Below are 18,121 nucleotides of genomic sequence, written 5' to 3'. Positions count from 1 at the left end.
AATGTGTAGAACACCTTTTTGTTTTCGTTATGTACTTGATTTTCAACATTTTCACAGAAACAAATATGTACACTTCATGTACATCTACATCTACATTTATACTCCGCAAGCCACCCAACGGTGTGTGGCGGAGGGCACTTTACGTGCCACTGTCATTACCTCCCTTTCCTGTTGGAGTCGCGTATGGTTCGCGGAAAGAACGGCTGTCTGAAAGCCTCCGTGCGTGCTCTAATCTCTCTAATTTTACATTCGTGATGTCCTCGGGAGGTATAAGTAGGGGGAAGCAATATATTCGATACCTCATCCAGAAACGCAACCTCTCGAAACCTGGCGAGCAAGCTACACCGCGATGCAGAGCGCCTCTCTTGCAGAGTCTGCCACTTGAGTTTGTTAAACATCTCCGTAACGCTATCACGCTTACCAAATAACCCTGTGACGAAACGCGCCGCTCTTCTTTGGATCTTCTCTATCTCCTCCGTCAACCCGATCTGGTACGGATCCCACACTGATGAGCAATACTCAAGTATAGGTCGAACGAGTGTTTTGTAAGCCACCTCCCTTGTTGTTGGACTACGTTTTCTAAGGACTCTCCCAATGAATCTCAACCTGGTACCCGCCTTACCAACAATTAATGTTATATGATCATTCCACTTCAAATCGTTCCGCATGCATACTCCCAGATATTTTACAGAAGTAACTGCTACCAGTGTTTGTTCCGCTATCATATAATCATACAATAAAGGATCCTTCTTTCTATGTATTCGCAATACATTACATTTGTCTATGTTAAGGGTCAGTTGCCACTCCCTGCACCAAGTGCCTATCCGCTGCAGATCTTCCTGCATTTCGCTACAATTTTCTAATGCTGCAACTTCTCTGTATACTACAGCATCATCCGTGAAAAGCTGCATGGAACTTCCGACACTATCTACTAGGTCATTTATGTATATTGTGAAAAGCAATGGTCCCATAACACTCCCCTGTGGCACGCCAGAGGTTACTTTAACGTCTGTAGACGTCTCCCCATTGATAACAACATGCTGTGTTCTGTTTGCTAAAAAATCTTCAATCCAGACACACAGCTGGTCCGATATTCCGTAGGCTCTTACTTTGTTTATCAGGCGACAGTGCGGAACTGTATCGAACGCCTTCTGGAAGTCAAGAAAAATAGCATCTACCTGGGAGCCTGTATCTAATATTTTCTGGGTCTCATGAATAAATAAAGCGAGTTGGGTCTCACACGATCGCTGTTTCCGGAATCCATGTTGATTCCTACATAGTAGATTCTGGGTTTCGAAAAATGACATGATACTCGAGCAAAAAAATGTTCCAAAATTCTACAACAGATCGACGTCAGAGATATAGGCCTATAGTTTTGCGCATCTGCTCGACGACCCTTCTTGAAGACTGGGACTACCTGTGCTCTTTTCCAATCATTTGGAACCTTCTGTTCCTCTAGAGACTTGCGGTACACGGCTGTTAGAAGGGGGGCAAGTTCTTTCGCATACTCTGTGTAGAATCGAATTGGTATCCCATCAGGTCCAGTGGACTTTCCTCTGTTGAGTGATTCCAGTTGCTTTTCTATTCCTTGGACACTTATTTCGATGTCAGCCATTTTTTCATTTGTGCAAGGATTTAGAGAAGGAACTGCAGTGCGGTCTTCCTCTGTGAAACAGCTTTGGAAAAAAGTGTTTTGTATTTCAGCTTTATGCATGTCATCCTCTGTTTCAATGCCATCATCATCCCGGAGTGTCTGGATATGCTGTTTCGAGCCACTTACTGATTTAACGTAAGACCAGAACTTCCTAGGATTTTCTGTCAAGTCAGTACATAAAATTTTACTTTCGAATTCACTGAACGCTTCACACATAGGCCTCCTTATGCTAACTTTGACATCGTTTAGCTTCTGTTTGTCTGAGAGGTTTTGGCTGCGTTTAAACTTGGAGTGAAGCTCTCTTTGCTTTCGCAGTAGTTTCCTAACTTTGTTGTTGTACCACAGTGGGTTTTACTCGGCACATACCTGTCTAAAACGCATTTCACAATTGCCTTGAACTTTTTCCATAAACACTCAACATTGTCAGTGTCGGAACAGAAATTTTCGTTTTGATCTGTTAGGTAGTCTGAAATCTGCCTTCTATTATTCTTGCTAAACAGATAAACCTTCCTCCCTTTTTTTATATTCCTATTAACTTCCATATTCAGGGATGCTGCAACGACCTTATGATCACTGATTCCCTGTTCTGCACTTACAGAATCGAAAAGTTCAGGTCTGTTTGTTATGAGTAGGTCCAAGATGTTATCTCCACGAGTCGGTTCTCTGTTTAATTGCTCGAGGTAATTTTCGGATAGTGCACTCAGTATAATGTCACTCGATGCTCTGTCCCTACCACCCGTCCTAAACATCTGAGTGTCCCAGTCTATATCTGGTAAATTGAAATCTCCACTTAAGACTATAACATGCTGAGAAAATTTATGTGAAATGTATTCCAAATTTTCTCTCAGTTGTTCTGCCACTAATGCTGCTGAGTCGGGAGGTTGGTAAAAGGAGCCAATTATTAACCTAGCTCGGTTGTTGAGTGTAACCTCCACCCATAATAATTCACAGGAACTATCCACTTCTACTTCACTACAGGATAAACTACTACTAACAGCGACGAACACTCCACCACCGGTTGCATGCAATCTATCCTTTCTAAACACCGTCTGCACCTTTGTAAAAATTTCGGCAGAATTTATCTCTGGCTTCAGCCAGCTTTCTGTACCTATAACGATTTCAGCTTCGGTGCTTTCTATCAGCGCTTGAAGTTCCAGTACTTTACCAACACAGCTTCGACAGTTTACAATTACAATACCGATTGCTGCTCGGTCCCCGCATGTCCTGACTTCGCCCCGCACCCGTTGAGGCTGTTGCCCTTTCTGTACTTGCCCAAAGCCATCTAACCTAAAAAACCGCCCAGCCCACTCCACACAACTCCTGCTACCCGTGTAGCTGCTTGTTGCGTGTAGTGGACTCCTGATCTATCCAGCGGAACCCGAAACCCCACCACCCTATGGCGCAAGTCGAGGAATATGCAGCCCACACGGTTGGCCCTTCACTATTACGTCTCTCTAATTATATTGAATTCAGTTTAATGAGTTTTGTTAGAGGTTTCTTGTAATTTGATTACTCTGGCCTGCTATTTCCAATTAACTGGAAAAACAAAGTACCTTCAAAATCTCTATACGAGGTGTGGCTAGAAAAAACCGGAGTAGTACTGGTGAAACAATAAAACGAATGCAATAAGGCTGAAAGTCGCGTGGCCTGTCACGTGACTCTCGCTCCACCTACTGCTCGAGTTTCATCTGCCTCCTGCTCTCAGTCTGCCCGTGGCGTCTGTTTTAAGTAGTTGACGTTTTGTCTGTGCGTCGGAAAATGTTGAGTGTACAGAAAGAACAGCGTGTTAACATCAAATTTTGTTTCAAACTAGGAAAATCTGCAAGTGAAACGTTTGTAATGTTACAACAAGTGTGCAGCGATGATTGTTTATCGCGAACACAAGTGTTTGAGTGGTTTAAACGATTTAAAGATGGCCGCGAAGACACCAGTGATGACACTCGCACTGGCAGACCATTGTCAGCAAAAACTGATGCAAACATTGAAAAAATTGGTAAACTTGTTCGACAAGATCGCCGTTTAACAATCAGAGCAGCGTCTGAGTTAACAGGAGTTGACAAGGAAAGTGTTAGGCAGATTCTTCATGAAAGTTTTAACATGAACAAAGTGTGTTCAAAAATGGTTCCAAAGTGTCTCACAATTGAACTGAAGGAACGCCGAAGAATGATTTGTTCTGACATCCTGGAAAACATTGAAAGTGATCCCACCTTCTTACAAAATCAATGCATTGGAAAACTCCTGGTTCTCCACGACAAAAAAAAGCACGAATGTCAAAATCGAAATTCAAGCCAATGATGATTGTTTTTTTTGACATCAAAGGGATTATGCACATTGATTGGGTACCAGAGGGACAAACAGTGAATCAGCATTACTACATTAGCGTCCTGGCTACCCTACGTGAGCGAGTACGGAGAAAACGGAACGATTTGTGGAGAAAAAAGTCATGGATCCTTCACCAAGACAATGCCCCAGCTCACAGTGCGTTGTCAGTGAAGACGTTTTTGGCAAAACACAACATTCCCATCTTAGATCATCCACCCTACTCACCTGATTTGGCCCCCTGTGACCTTTTTCTTTTCCCTAAAGTCAAGTCAGCTTTGAAAGGAACTAGATTTGAGACTGTTGAAGCAGTAAAAGAAAAAGCGATGGAAGTAATGTATGGACTTACCGAAAATGATCTGCAGCATTGCTATGAACAGTGGAAAATTCGTATGGAGCGGTGTAGAGACCGAGGAGGAGAGTACATTGAAGGAGATAACATGAAATTGTAAATAAATGTTTTTTCCAGCATCAGTCCGGTTTTTTTCTAGCCGCACCTCGTACTAAAGGAGGGAAGTAGTTATTTTTGCCATGAATTTGTATTTGCATCCTTCGTTTCTAATATTTTCATGTCCATCTGCAAACTGATTTCGTGGTTACGCGGTACATATTTTTCATTGTATGCTTGCCATCAGATATCAGATCTTTTTTTTTTTTTTTGCAGTACCATGTAGAAACTTTCATGAAAAATAATGATGTGTGTTTAATAATTTGAATCAAACTGATTTGGAAGATAATATAAAACTGAAATACATGTCAAAAATCAGTAACACACAGTGCTTGTTGTCATAGTTTCATGGGTTTTGTTACATTTAGTGTGCATTGAATCCAAATGATTCATTAATCCAAAATTGTATTAAATATGAAACCATTTTTGATCATAGTTCCATTTATTTATTTTTTTTTATTTATAAATTTATTTAACCAGATCTGATTAATGCCCTCAGGCATACTAGGCCAGGTTTATACTCATACAGTACCTTTTTTACATCGTAGTTACCTAATAAATAAAAATGTTAATATGATAGGTAGTATTAAAGGCATACTTTGATAATTTTTATAATCTTTTGTTGCTTATAAATAACATATATATGCAGGCCATACGTCTTTGGTAAATTTCATTTCCATTTGAAAAATAATTTTGCCATATCTTGTACATTTTGCGTCTTTGTGCTATAAGGCTTCTAAATCCTGTAAAGATTTACAAAATTTTATTTCACTGTATTCATATTGCTGGCCAGAGTGGCCGTGCGGTTCTAGGCGCTACAGTCTGGAACCGCGTGACCGCTACGGTCGCAGGTTCGAATCCTGCCTCGGGCATGGATGTGTGTGCTGTCCTTAGGTTAGTTAGGTTTAAGTAGTTCTAAGTTCTAGGGGACTGATGACCACAGCAGTTAAGTCCCATAGTGCTCAGAGCCATTTGAACCATTTTGTATTCATATTTTTTTTCAGAAGTGATATATGAATATTATTTACAGACTGAATCGTGTCTTATGAGGATAAAGATCTTCTTGCACTAGTACCCACCAGAATAGCTAACACACATAGTAGTTCGATTGATCATGTTATTACAAATTATGACCACATCATCTCAACAGATGTCATAAATGGTCACCTCTCAGATTATTTAGGTCAACCACTAGTGCTAAAATGTAATACCAAATTTAAACCAAGAACAATGTACAAGCAGAAGCGAATACTATCTGTAGACAACATTGTTACCCTAAGATATAGTTAAAGCCAGGTATCATGGGTCAACAACAAATGGAACACATTCACAGAAATTCTAACAGCACTAAAATAGAGCCTTGCCATAAAAAATTGAGTATCCAGAAAAACCAACATTCAAAATCAAAACCTGATCCAATGATTTTAAAATACAAGATCTAAAAGAAAAAAATGGAAAACATGTATAGCTTACACAGATTGACTAACTCTGAGTTACATTAACTCTGAGTTAGTCAGTCTGTGTAAGTAGAGAAGTCAGGAGATTAAAATCAGAGTCAGCCAAAAGATACAAGGTTCAGACCATGTTTCAAAGACTTGCTGACCAATTATAAATAAAATCAGAAACAGTGAAAAAGGAACTAAAATTAATAATGCACAATGGACTGTGAATAATGATGATATCTTTGATTCCCTCCTGGTTAGCAATATTTTTAATAATTACAGTAGAGTCCCATTAATCCGAATTAATTGGGACCGCACCTTGTTCAGATTACTGATTTGTTTTGATTAGCCAGAATTATGGTGATGAGATTCTAGAATGAAGTATACCATGCAGATAAGTAGGTACACCATGGTAACAAATGGGAACAAGTGTGGGAACAATGGTTCATTATCACTCCCTGCCCTTGTTGTTGTGCATTGTTGAGACCTTTGTAGTGTCTGAGGTCAGTGCACTATCAGTTAGTTCGCAAAGCATTTGGTTATGTTGGTTATCGATCACTGGCACGCATAACAGTTCTATTATATTCGTTCAGGTGTAGTGGTTACGTATTTTCGTCATAAGTAAACGGAAACATACAATGTGAACTCTCAAAGAAAAACTGAATGCTTTGAAGCAGATAGACAATGGTGAGAATGTATCTAAACTGGCAATGGAAATGGGTGTTGGTAAAGCAACCATTTGTGATTGGAAGAAGAACTGAGTCAAGCTTGAACGGTCCTGTGCCATATCTTCACGAAAAACACTCGAAATTCGGCAGACTTTGAAACAGTGCCAGTACAATAAAGTGAATGAAGCTCTTGTCCTTTGGTGTATGCAACAAAGAGAAAGGGGAACTCCTTTGAGTAGAGCACTGGTTCAGGAGAAGGCTGTTTGCCTGAACAAGTTAATGAATGGTGATCAGTCTTCTAGTGTGAGTATGGGTTCGTTGGACAGATTCAAAAAAAAGTCATGGAATCTGGCAGCTAACAATTACTGGAGAGAGGCTTTCTTCTGACTGTGATGCAGCGAAGGAATACTTAGGTGAATTTGAAAAAAAATGATAAGAGAGGGAAAGTATTCTCCCCAACAAATTTATAATGCTGATGAGACTGGCCTTAATTTTAGGGCATTGCCAACAAAAATCCTGGCATCAAAAGCAGAAGACCATGCTCCTGGTTTTAAAGTGTGCAAAAATCGTTTGACTTTATTTGTGTGCAGCAATGCTCCTAGTAATAACAAGTTGCCTTTTATGTTGATTTGCAAATCTTCTAGTCCCTGATCTTTTAAAAACTGCAACAGGAAATCCCTGCCCATATATTATCGCAACCAGAAAAACACATGGATGGATGGTAAGCTGCTCAAAAAATGGTTTCACGGCCAGTTTGTTCCCTATGTTCGACAGTTTTCTAAGGAAAATCATTTGTCTTCCCATGCAATCCGTTTGATTGGTAAAGCGCCATCTCACCCCAGCACTGAGGAGTTATGAGATGGAGCAAAGTTTTTGCCACTGAATGTTACACCACTTCTACAGCCGATGGACCAGGGTGTACTGCAAACATTAAAACTGATTTACAGAAAACAATTTTTAAATGTGCTGACCCAAGATGATAGCATTCCTTTAGTGGACAAAATAAAAAAGACCGATTTGGAGGATGTTATTTATTGGGCTGCTGAGGCATGGCCGAACATTTCAGAAAATACTCTGAGAAAATCGTGGAGAAAACTGTGGACATCTCTTGAATTTCAGGACAACCTAGTTGAAAATGAGGAAAATATACTACAAATGATAGAGAGAATCTCTGGATGTGAAAAAGCCAGTGAAGGACACATAGATGAGTGGATGGCAGGATGGGGCGTATGTGGAGAAACTTACTGATGCTGATTTAGTTGCTGCTGTGACTCAAGACCAGGAAGAAGTGGAATGCTGTGACAGAAGTGACAATGAGCCTGAAAGTGACAAAGGAAAGCTGGTGCCACACTGTGATGCAGCAGAATCCTTTGACCTCGTGGTATGTTATTTGGAGCAACAGCTCACTGCTACACCTGCGATGGTGTACTCAACAACGAATGTGGGTGCACGAATGGCAACTATGCGTCATATACACTACTGGCCATTAAAATTGCTACACCACGAAGATGACGTACTAAAGACGCGAAATTTAACTGACAGGAAGAAGATGCTGTGATATGCAAATGATTAGCTTTTCAGAGCATTCACACAAGGCATTTTTACAGTACAAATTTAGACATATAAATTAAAATTTTTGGCAATAAATTTACGCACAATCAAAGTACTCATTTATGTCACAGAAAGTTTTGCTTAAAAGGTAATTTTTAAACTCGGTCTTAAATTTTACTTTGTCTATTATTTCCTTCACATACACTGGCAAAGCATTGTAAAGTTTTATTCCAAAATAATTTACATGCTTTTGGGTTTGTGTTGTCCTTACCCTTTCTACTTACAAATTCTTATAACTTGTAGTATTATAATTGTGGCAGTGCTCACTTGTACGTAGATTTTTCATATGTGCTCTTGTACACAGAATGCTTTTAAGTATATACAGTGATGGTATTGTGACTATTTGTAGTTGTTTGAAAAGGGGCCTACAATGATTTCTTGGAGAATTATGTGTTATGATTCGTATAGCTCTTTACTGAAGTTTGACGATATCTATTAAGCTTGATTTAGTTTTACCCCAGAAAACTATGCTGTAAAACATGATGGATTGAAAGTAAGCACAATACACTAGTCTAGTACAGTCTGTGCTGCATACTTCACATGGTACAAATGATTTCGCCTGCTGATTTCAGGCAGTTGTTTACAACCACCTTCTGCAATGCTCGACAGTCCCTGATTGCCAGTAAATGAGGTCTGCCTTATCTCGGTTTAGCTGTGTTTTTTTCACTTGTCCACTTCACAGTCACATCACACGCAATAGATTTGGACAGCTTTAGAAGGGTTTAAATGTTTCTTGTGGATTTGTTACTCAGTTGACATTGAATGAATAGTCCATGTTCAAAGTCACTGAGCTCTGCAGAATGACCCATTCTGCTGTTACTGCTTCACTACTGATAACACAATACTCCCCACCTCCTTTTATACTGGTCTGCCTCTTGTGATATTTAGTGGTCAATTCTACATTATGTAGGTTGTCTGGATACTTCTGATGTGATAGTGTTAGCTGAGTCTTAAAACAGGATGACTAATGTAACGCGAACACTCTTCCTATTTCTGGACATTGAAACAAGGATTTTCATGTGTGATATACAGTGCATTTCACATGCAATGCAAGTGCTGTGTGCAACATTGAGAGGGAACCAATACCTTGGAGGCAGACTCCAAGCATTGCATACACTGCAGGTTGAACCTCAGACTCTCCCAGGTGGACAGCATATCAGCCGTAGCTGAGCTATACCAGTGATTGCCTTAAAAAGAAATCTGCCAAAAATGTTGTGCCATTTACCACTTCAGACTGCTTTGTTAGTACCACCTGCTCAGAACTGAGCACAAACTGAAACTGAAATCTTACAAAGGAATAACAGTGCATCAGCTAACCAATTCATATACTTTTTTCTCAACCTTGGTACTGCAACTAGCTGTTGGAGTCTGTAAGTGATAGTAAGATTGGCCCTGGAATGCTATTACACCTGCTTGTCTAGGGAAGCTTTAGAATTACAGAAAAATGACAATAGCTTCAACAGGAAAGATAGAAGCCATAAGCTGAATGGATCCTGGATTCCCACGCTGTAGAGAACGACATCAAGGGGAGAACCGCCGCAGCGTAATGACCATGGAAAAATCCTTGGACGGTGGCACGCCAAGTACATATAATAGGTGTCTGCAATCTTGACTCTAGTCCACCACTAACAATGCAGGGTGAAGCTTTGTCATTACCAGCTACTCGTGCTGGTGAAACTTCAGAAAAATCATCACACCAATGTTGGCCAAAGAACCAGAGATAAAAGCTAACAGGCAATTTTTCAGCAAGTGGCCATGAAAGCTTTAACAATTTTCAACTACACCTCTGCAGGGGCGAGATTTTTGGACTGTACCAACACCTTGACCAACAACAGAAGAAGAAAGCACAATTGATGTCCTCTCTCATCTTTCCATTGAGTTGCTGGGATGAAGGTGTCACACCAAAGTCCTTGAAATGTAAGTGTCAAATCACCATGACCCAAGAACATTGCATCTACAACAGAATGAAATGAGCTTTGCTTCATGAATGAATTCATGCAACACAGAGACACTTGGCAAGACAGAACAAGGAACTTTTGGACATTTTCTGTCAATTAAGAAGCAGTATGCATCAAGACAATTGGGACAAGACTGACAGCATCACTCACAGGAGCAGATACCATGAAATCGACCACTGTACTGAGTGACAGAAGGAGAATTTTGCAAGATGCAGGAAGCAGAGTGACAAGGCAATTCCCAACATGTCACCAAACGACAATTTACCAAAAAGGAACAGCCTGTCCTTGAAAAAGGAGGGAATTGCACTATCATCCGGAGAACTATACCTATCGAGAATATCATTGCTTATACCGAAGCAGCCATTCAGACCCTTCCTTGTAAAAGAGCTGAGGAAATATGCATTGAAACAGGATACTGCAGCGAGAAAATCCACCTGTTTTCAACCTGAAGAAAGAATAGTTAAAAATGATCAAGAGTCTTAATACCGACAAGAGTATATTGGTACTGCCTGCTGATGATGGAAATGCAACCATCATAATAAAGACTGAAGATTATGTGCACAAAATTTGGTGACAAGTGGCCACAAAAGTGTTAACAATTTTGTATTTTATGTGACTTTCAGCAAGTAAATAGTTGAACCAAAGCAGTGGCACAGTGCCTAGCATCGCAGCTTTGCTGTTTTGAGCTTCCTTAGCCATAGCTAAGAATTGAGTGTACATACGAATAGTGCGTAACTAAAAGACACTGCATGTTACACAATGATGATAGGATTCTAAGGGCATAACATGCTGATGACATTCTGTTTGCAAGTACCTTTGTGTGTTCACAGCACTTCAACTGAGAATCAATATTCATTCCTTGAAATTTTGCATTTGTTACACAGTCTATAGAGGTGCCATCTACATTTAATTTAATATTGTCATTTTCTGTCTACAAACTGAAATTCATGGCATTAGTTTTCTTTATGTTCAATGTCACTTTATTGCTTATTGGCCAATCGTAAACTTCCTTGAGAGTTTCATTTGCTTTCTCTGCAAGAAGTTCTCTTGTTTTCTCAGTGACTATAATATCGCTGTCATCAGCGAAGAGAATATTTTCACCATGAATAACACTACTGGCAATGTCATTGATGTTATCAGGAATAGCATTGGTCCTAATATGCTACCTTGGTTCTGATAAGTGTTTTACTAGGTGTTTAAATCTATTTGAAGTATGTGTTATCTCTACTCTTTGTATCCTATCTGCTAGTTATGGTCGAAACCAGTCATTAGCTACCCCTGTTATTCCTAATTCTTTCAATTTATTTAATAGAATCTTGTGGTCAGCTGTATCAAAGGCCTCAGAAAGATCAAAAAATATGCCTGTCACACACTCATCTTTGCCAAGAGCATCAAGTGCAAGCTTTGTGAATTCTACTATGGCTGACATTCACTTAAAAGATTGCATTTATTCAGGTAATTCATTAATCTGTCTTTGATAATTGGTTCTATTATTTTTTAGAATGGTGACAGCAGGGTAATGGGTCAGGAATTTTCTATGTCTTCTGCATTGCCTTACTTAAGCAAAGGTACAACTCTTGCCTGTTTTAAGTGCTCTGGAAATGTCCCTGATGTGATGGATTCATCTATTATATTTATTAAGGGCCCTTGTGTAATCTCTATGCATTGTTTCAGTACACACATTGGTACTTCATATAAGCCTACTGACCTTTCCTGTTTTAGTTTTTGAACAGTTTTATTGACTTCATTCTCTGTGGTTGGAAGTAACATCATTGTATTTAGTGCAACATTATTTACTGGTGTTATATTTGTTTTGGGGAATTTTTGTTGTAACTTCTCTGCAATATTTGAAAAATGCTCAATTACATAGTTTTCTAAGTGTTGTGGAACATTTATTACCTTTTCCCCTCCCTTAGAAATATGTTATTCTGCACTTCTTTGCCTCTCCCCATTTCCTTTTTTATACCATCCCAGACTGCTTTGCTTTCATTCTCTGCATTTTATATTATTTTGTCATTAAATTACTTTTTTGCAGCAGTCAGCACCTTCCTATAGATCTTTTTGTATCTATGATAGAAATTTAAGAATTCTGGATCATTGCAACTCTTTTTCATGGGACTGAGGTATTTATGTGTTTGGGAGGACTTCTTAATACCTGCTGTTATCCATCAGTTTTTGTGAGATGTTGATACAGACATTCATACTTTTGGAAATGCCTTTTCAAAATTCAATTTAAATAGTGTGAAGAATTTCATATTCACATTGGTTTCCTTACATTCTTCATCCCAGTTTTGTTTTGCTAGTTCCTTTGAAAAATCTTTTATTTTGATTTCTGATAGATGTCGTTTGTAGGCTTGTAGTTTAGGGAATGATTCTATGCCTGATTTTACTGTTGTTATTTGATGTAGATGGTCTGATAGTCCAAGATCTTTTACAGTTACATCAAATTTTACCCTGTCCATATTTGTGGCCACATGATCAATTAGTGATGTAGACATTGTTTAACCTTTGTTGCACTATTGACCAAAAGGGACATGCCAAAACTTTGAAGGATATTTATGAGGGTGCTGCTGGATTCATTTATGATACTAGTGTTGATGTTAATGTCCCCAGAATTGTGTTGGCCTTTATACTTGAGACTTTATCTAGAACTTCTGTTAATTTATTGAAAAAAAGTGTCCACACTACCACTGGGAGATGTAAACACACATAATATGATTAATTTCTTGGTGATATCAAGCCCTGTTAATTCAATAGCTATTTCAAAGTGTTTGTCTTCACTTGCTGTACTGATGTCATGTCTTGATTTGAACTGTGTTCCTTTTCTGATAGAAATGCATGATTCTCCACCCATTGGAGCACTTCTGCAGCAAGAGTTTGGCCTTTCACACAATGATAACACTACATGTTGGATTTCTGTCTCTCTACACCAGTGCTCAGTAACACAAACTACTGTGCAGTTCAAAGATAGGAGCTCAACTTCTAATAGTTGTATTTCATGTTTTATTGATTGCATGATTTGATGGAGGATTGTTAAGTCTGTGAAATGCCCCATGTTACTCTACAATTGTTTGTTTTTCTTCGTGACATCTGGTATGTGCGATATTTGGAGTGTTAAAATCTGTCTTGTAAGTGATTGTTTCAGTTTTTTTTAAGTACTGGAGATATTCTTTAGGCAGGGGAACCTGTTGTCTGGATTTATCCTAAAAAAGACTTACTTTTCCTACCCATGACAACAAGTATTTGACCATATGTGGCCCAAGATCCACCTCTTATACTTTCATGAATCAGCTGTACAAATCTTACCTTCCCAGGCCTGTTTAGGTGTAGGCCATGCCTAGTGAAACCCCATCTGTTGATAGTCCCGACAGGCACCAAAGAAACATGAGCAAAGTTGGCTACCCTCAGATCCATTCCTAACACCACCTTGATTTGCCTCACAGCTCCATCAAGGTGTATCCAATCATGATGCCAGAACAGCTCAACAAAGTGTACGTTGGAGACATGAGTGAGGGAAGCTATCTTGTCCAGGTCACCATTTATGTCATATGCCCCATCCCTGTCCAAACTGTTTCCCCCCCCCCACCCACTATCATTACATGGTCCTCTTTTGTAAAGCCCTTACATGAAGTCCATAAGTGCACTATCACATGACTTAGGCCTGCATTTGGCTTGAAGATACTGGTGGCCTGGTATGCTGCCCCTACACTTCCCTGTAACTGAGGGCCTACACCTCGCCCATGGCTACTACCTAGTAGCAGCACTTTCTGCTTCCTAACACTTTGTACACTCCTAGGCTCCTTGGCCTTGGTCGAAGTGTGCTGCACATTTTCTGCTCCTCGTTCTACCTGAGGTTCTTCTCCAGTTAACTCTGGCAGTGGTAGATACCTAGTTTTGGTGTTGATGATAAAACTGTCAGATTGCATTCTCTTTCTTCCTATCCTCCTACCAGCTGCCAGTTCCCAACCACCCTCCTCCCCCCTATCTCCCTTGATCATTATCAGTTCCTTCCTTGCTTCCTCCAACTGTGCCTGAAGGGCACAGATTTATCTTTCCTGTTCCCCAATTAAAATGTTCCTTCTGCATACTCAGTAGTTCCAGAGGAGGGCCTCTTCTGTTCTCCCAACATTCTCCCCACTGCAACCCCCCCCCCCCCCCCCAGTGAAAATATTTCCTACAAGATTGGCAACAAATCCCTCTACTCACTACCCTATAACAGCTCCCATATTTCTCACTCATGGCCAGTTTCAAAAGAATGGTTAAGTTTAAAGAATGTTTTAAATTTGTCAGGGATGCAAGATTGGCTGTATGTAAACAAAAAATGACACAAATGTTTTATGTGTGGGTGTTGTTGTTTTTGTACTGATTTAGAGATACAGTAACAGAAGAATAAATTAGTAATTACTTTGCTTTTAGAGAATTTACATATGTATAATTTTTCAGTGTATTTTGAAATTATGTTGTCCTTAATCGTCTACTAATTGTATGTATGATGATGAATTAAAAAAACAATATATGAATGAGAAAATTATTTGAAATTGTTTTTGGTGAAAGTCCTGTAGTGTATATTGATCCATAAACAATTACAAGCACCAGCTTTCGGTAAAGTGATCCATTATAAATGGTTTTCTGCGGAATTATTGCCAGCATGTGAAATCTTCAACAAAGTTAACAGCATTTGTTTCTCAAGTGAGAGCCATACGACAAAATGTCACTATGGTAAACCTGCCCTCAGGCGATGCTCATGGTGTTTGTAACTTCTGAGTTTCAAATGTTTCTATGAATGACATCATCCAAGAGACTGCACCAAATCTTCCAGAAGAATACAAATAAGAATAAAATATAAGAACTGATTTAAGAATGAAATATAAGAATATGAGAATATAAAAAGATTTTAAACTCTGAAAATACCAAGCACACATAAGTGACATTGTAAACCGTAGTTATAATTTTACAATTAATATAATACCTGCCCTCATATCCCTAACATGATAAGAAACATGTAGTGGCCTTCTACAGAAGTTAACAGATAAATGAAAAAATAGAGTAAATATAAACAATGACCAGGTTTTTTACATGGGGCAAAATAGTTAGAGGCTGTGACACTAGCCCCTGTGCCTCCATTTGAACTCATATTTGTGTGCTCTAAAAGGCATCTGAATTACATGAAAAAGTTTGACCATGGTTTTTTCTACATCTTTGGATAAACCAAGGCATGTGTTTTCCTATTTTGACTCCTCTTCCACTGCATTACATTTCTGGGATATCGGGATATGGCACTTGCTGCATTGTCTTCGTTGGTACACTGCCTCCCAGCAGCCAGTCAGAATCCTCATTACTAGTGTATGGACTGGTGAAGTTCTTTCGTGTGTGCTACCACAGGTCTTGTAAAAGTGTCAGTGTTGAAACATTTCACAATACAATATCTTGTAAACAACTTGTACTAAGTCCTCCAACAAAGATCAATGACATTCTAATTTACTCTACTTTTTGTTTGTTGATAGGTATTGTTCAATTTAAAAAGGTGTATGTTTGCACACAAAATACACTTTCTAAGTATTATTACAAATCTGCTTATTGGCTAACAGTACAAGCCCCTTACTACCAATTCATTCTGCCAAAACCACACACCTATAGTACTTTCCATTTCCACAACATATGCATTGGAAGTTTTGTGTGATTCATCCTGTACACTCATTGAGTTCTGTATGCATTTGAAGACTTTTCCAGTGGCAACCCTATAAAAAAAGCCAGGATGGATTTTTTAAAGGAGAGAGGCACGTTGCATGATGAAAAAATATATTGGTGTGACGAATTTAGGAATCTTCGACCAGCAAGTCAGTTTCAGAACTTACTACAACTGCTGCCTCTTTCCACCCTGTGGGCCACCGTTTCCATCCAGGGGCATGCAACTGCTACTACATCACTGCAGGGGCGTGGTCTCAGCTGCTCACTTCCTGCTCCAGAGTGTGCACTCTGGTGCCTGTGGCTGCCTTTCCTGTGTTCAGTTTACAGTGTGATCAAACACACCTAGGTCACCAGCCTCGGAAGCTGCCACCTTCTTTGCACACAGCAGGTGACACCAGGTACTGGCTGTATGGAGCCAATAGCCCCGTGACGTCACTGGAGCTGATGGCACCACTTGTGGCTGTGTGCCACAAGCTAATCGGCACATACCATAGTGGGTATGCGCTGGCTGCCCTGTGTCCTGTCAGCACTGGCTGTTTGAAAAGTCATCACATCATTGTGTATTGTTGAATAACAAATGTTTGGTTCTTTAATGATGTTTTACTAATGCCCGTGTGATGTCTAACAAGCCACTTCTCATCACACTGCTCCACTGCACCATGCAGCAGTCAAGATCACAACCCTTTTCCCTACATTTGGTGTCAGAATGGTCTGTCACCTTTATATTTTACAAATGTGTTTAAATTTGGGATCGCAAGAGACATGACTAGCCATTCAGGTGGAATGTCATGTTTTAATAAGTGTTACACTATCAGTTATTTAGTGCCCATATCGTGGCATTATTTTGTTCTATTGTTGTTTCTTGAGTTGTATGTAATTGTTAGAGGGTCAATCACCAACACCACCTTTTACGAACTGCATCGTAACGATGAGGTATTTTAAATAATATAACATTTGTGTTTGTTAACCTGCCCAGCAGCTGTTTCATTATGGCATACAGCATTGGAACCACCTATAAGAACTGCAAAGACACTCCTTGACAAATTACTGCAATCTTCAGTGTTGGTGAGGATCTGGCTCAATCTTGCTCCAGGTTTCACTATGCCTTCAATTTTAATGTTTTTTTTAGTTGTCAGGGTCTTCGTTTTTGTAGCTATCCCTCTTCCAAAACCATCAGAGTAGATTCTGATGTGTGTTGTTTTTTTCTCTTCGTATTTCTAGATTCTGTGCTCCATCATGTTCTTTATCTGTTGCATTTGATACAGTGTTTGTTTTATTCAAATTCAAAACAGGCACCATCAAACCTTTGTTGCTGCAAGATTTTTTGCTGTGGTTTTATTTCCGATGATTTAAATACATCTGCGCTTTTTGTGCCACAATCCATGTTGTTCTGCTTCGCGTGTTTGGCTTCACATGTGATTTTGTAAACTTCATTATCTTCAGGTCCATCACAATCAGATATGTTACATACTTTAGGCCTAATCGTTTTCAACCTGCATTCGTCACAGTTCCAGTTTTTTATAATTATCCCCTGTCCCTTAAGTGAGGGATCTACTTTTCCACATCGAAAATGAAATATGTTTCCACATTCCGTGCACTCAACACCACTTCTCATAGTTTTCTGGCATTCTCCACAATGTTTATTGGTCCTGTCGCCTGTATTTTTACCAGTCAAATTTTCTGTTGCCACATACTACTGTTACTGTACAATGGAGATTCGCACTGTTGTTTACGTTCATCATTTTTTAGTTTTAACCCATGAATTTCATCTAACAGAAACGCTATAATATCGTCTTTAGTGTCTTTGCTGTTTACATTTTCGTGCGTTTCGTCTTTGCAGCAATTCAAACAGTACTAAGTCTTTCGTTTTGAACTGACGTTTGCACATTTATAGTGGTAAACTGTTTCACATTTTAGACCATTATTGCTTTGTCGGCGCATTTTTCACAATAGCAGTGGGAAGACGTCACATTTTCTTGCAAATGTTCCGTGTTGGTCGTTGATGCTGCACACACAAGTTCATCTTCGTATTTTTCAGTGTTCACGCTTCTTCTTTTATCAACGTTTTTTTAATAATACAGCACGTCAGACAAGTATTATCACAATAAGTACTGATTTTTTCACACATTATGCACTGTCCATCGTAATTTTTAATTTTACTAATGAAGCACTCGTCATTTTCGTTCGGCACCATCAACAGAACAGAAGCGTCTCGCGGGCCCCGAGGAATCATGACGTCATATCATGGCATGACGACGTCTCTCATGCAAGCCAATATCGCTGGTAGTTTTCGAAACGCGGATATTCTTTGAACATGGCATGCTGATGTCTTG

The sequence above is a fragment of the Schistocerca americana genome, chromosome 5 (assembly GCF_021461395.2).
Source record: "Schistocerca americana isolate TAMUIC-IGC-003095 chromosome 5, iqSchAmer2.1, whole genome shotgun sequence".
NCBI lineage: Eukaryota > Metazoa > Arthropoda > Insecta > Orthoptera > Acrididae > Schistocerca > Schistocerca americana.
This window is presented reverse-complemented; position numbering follows the sequence as displayed.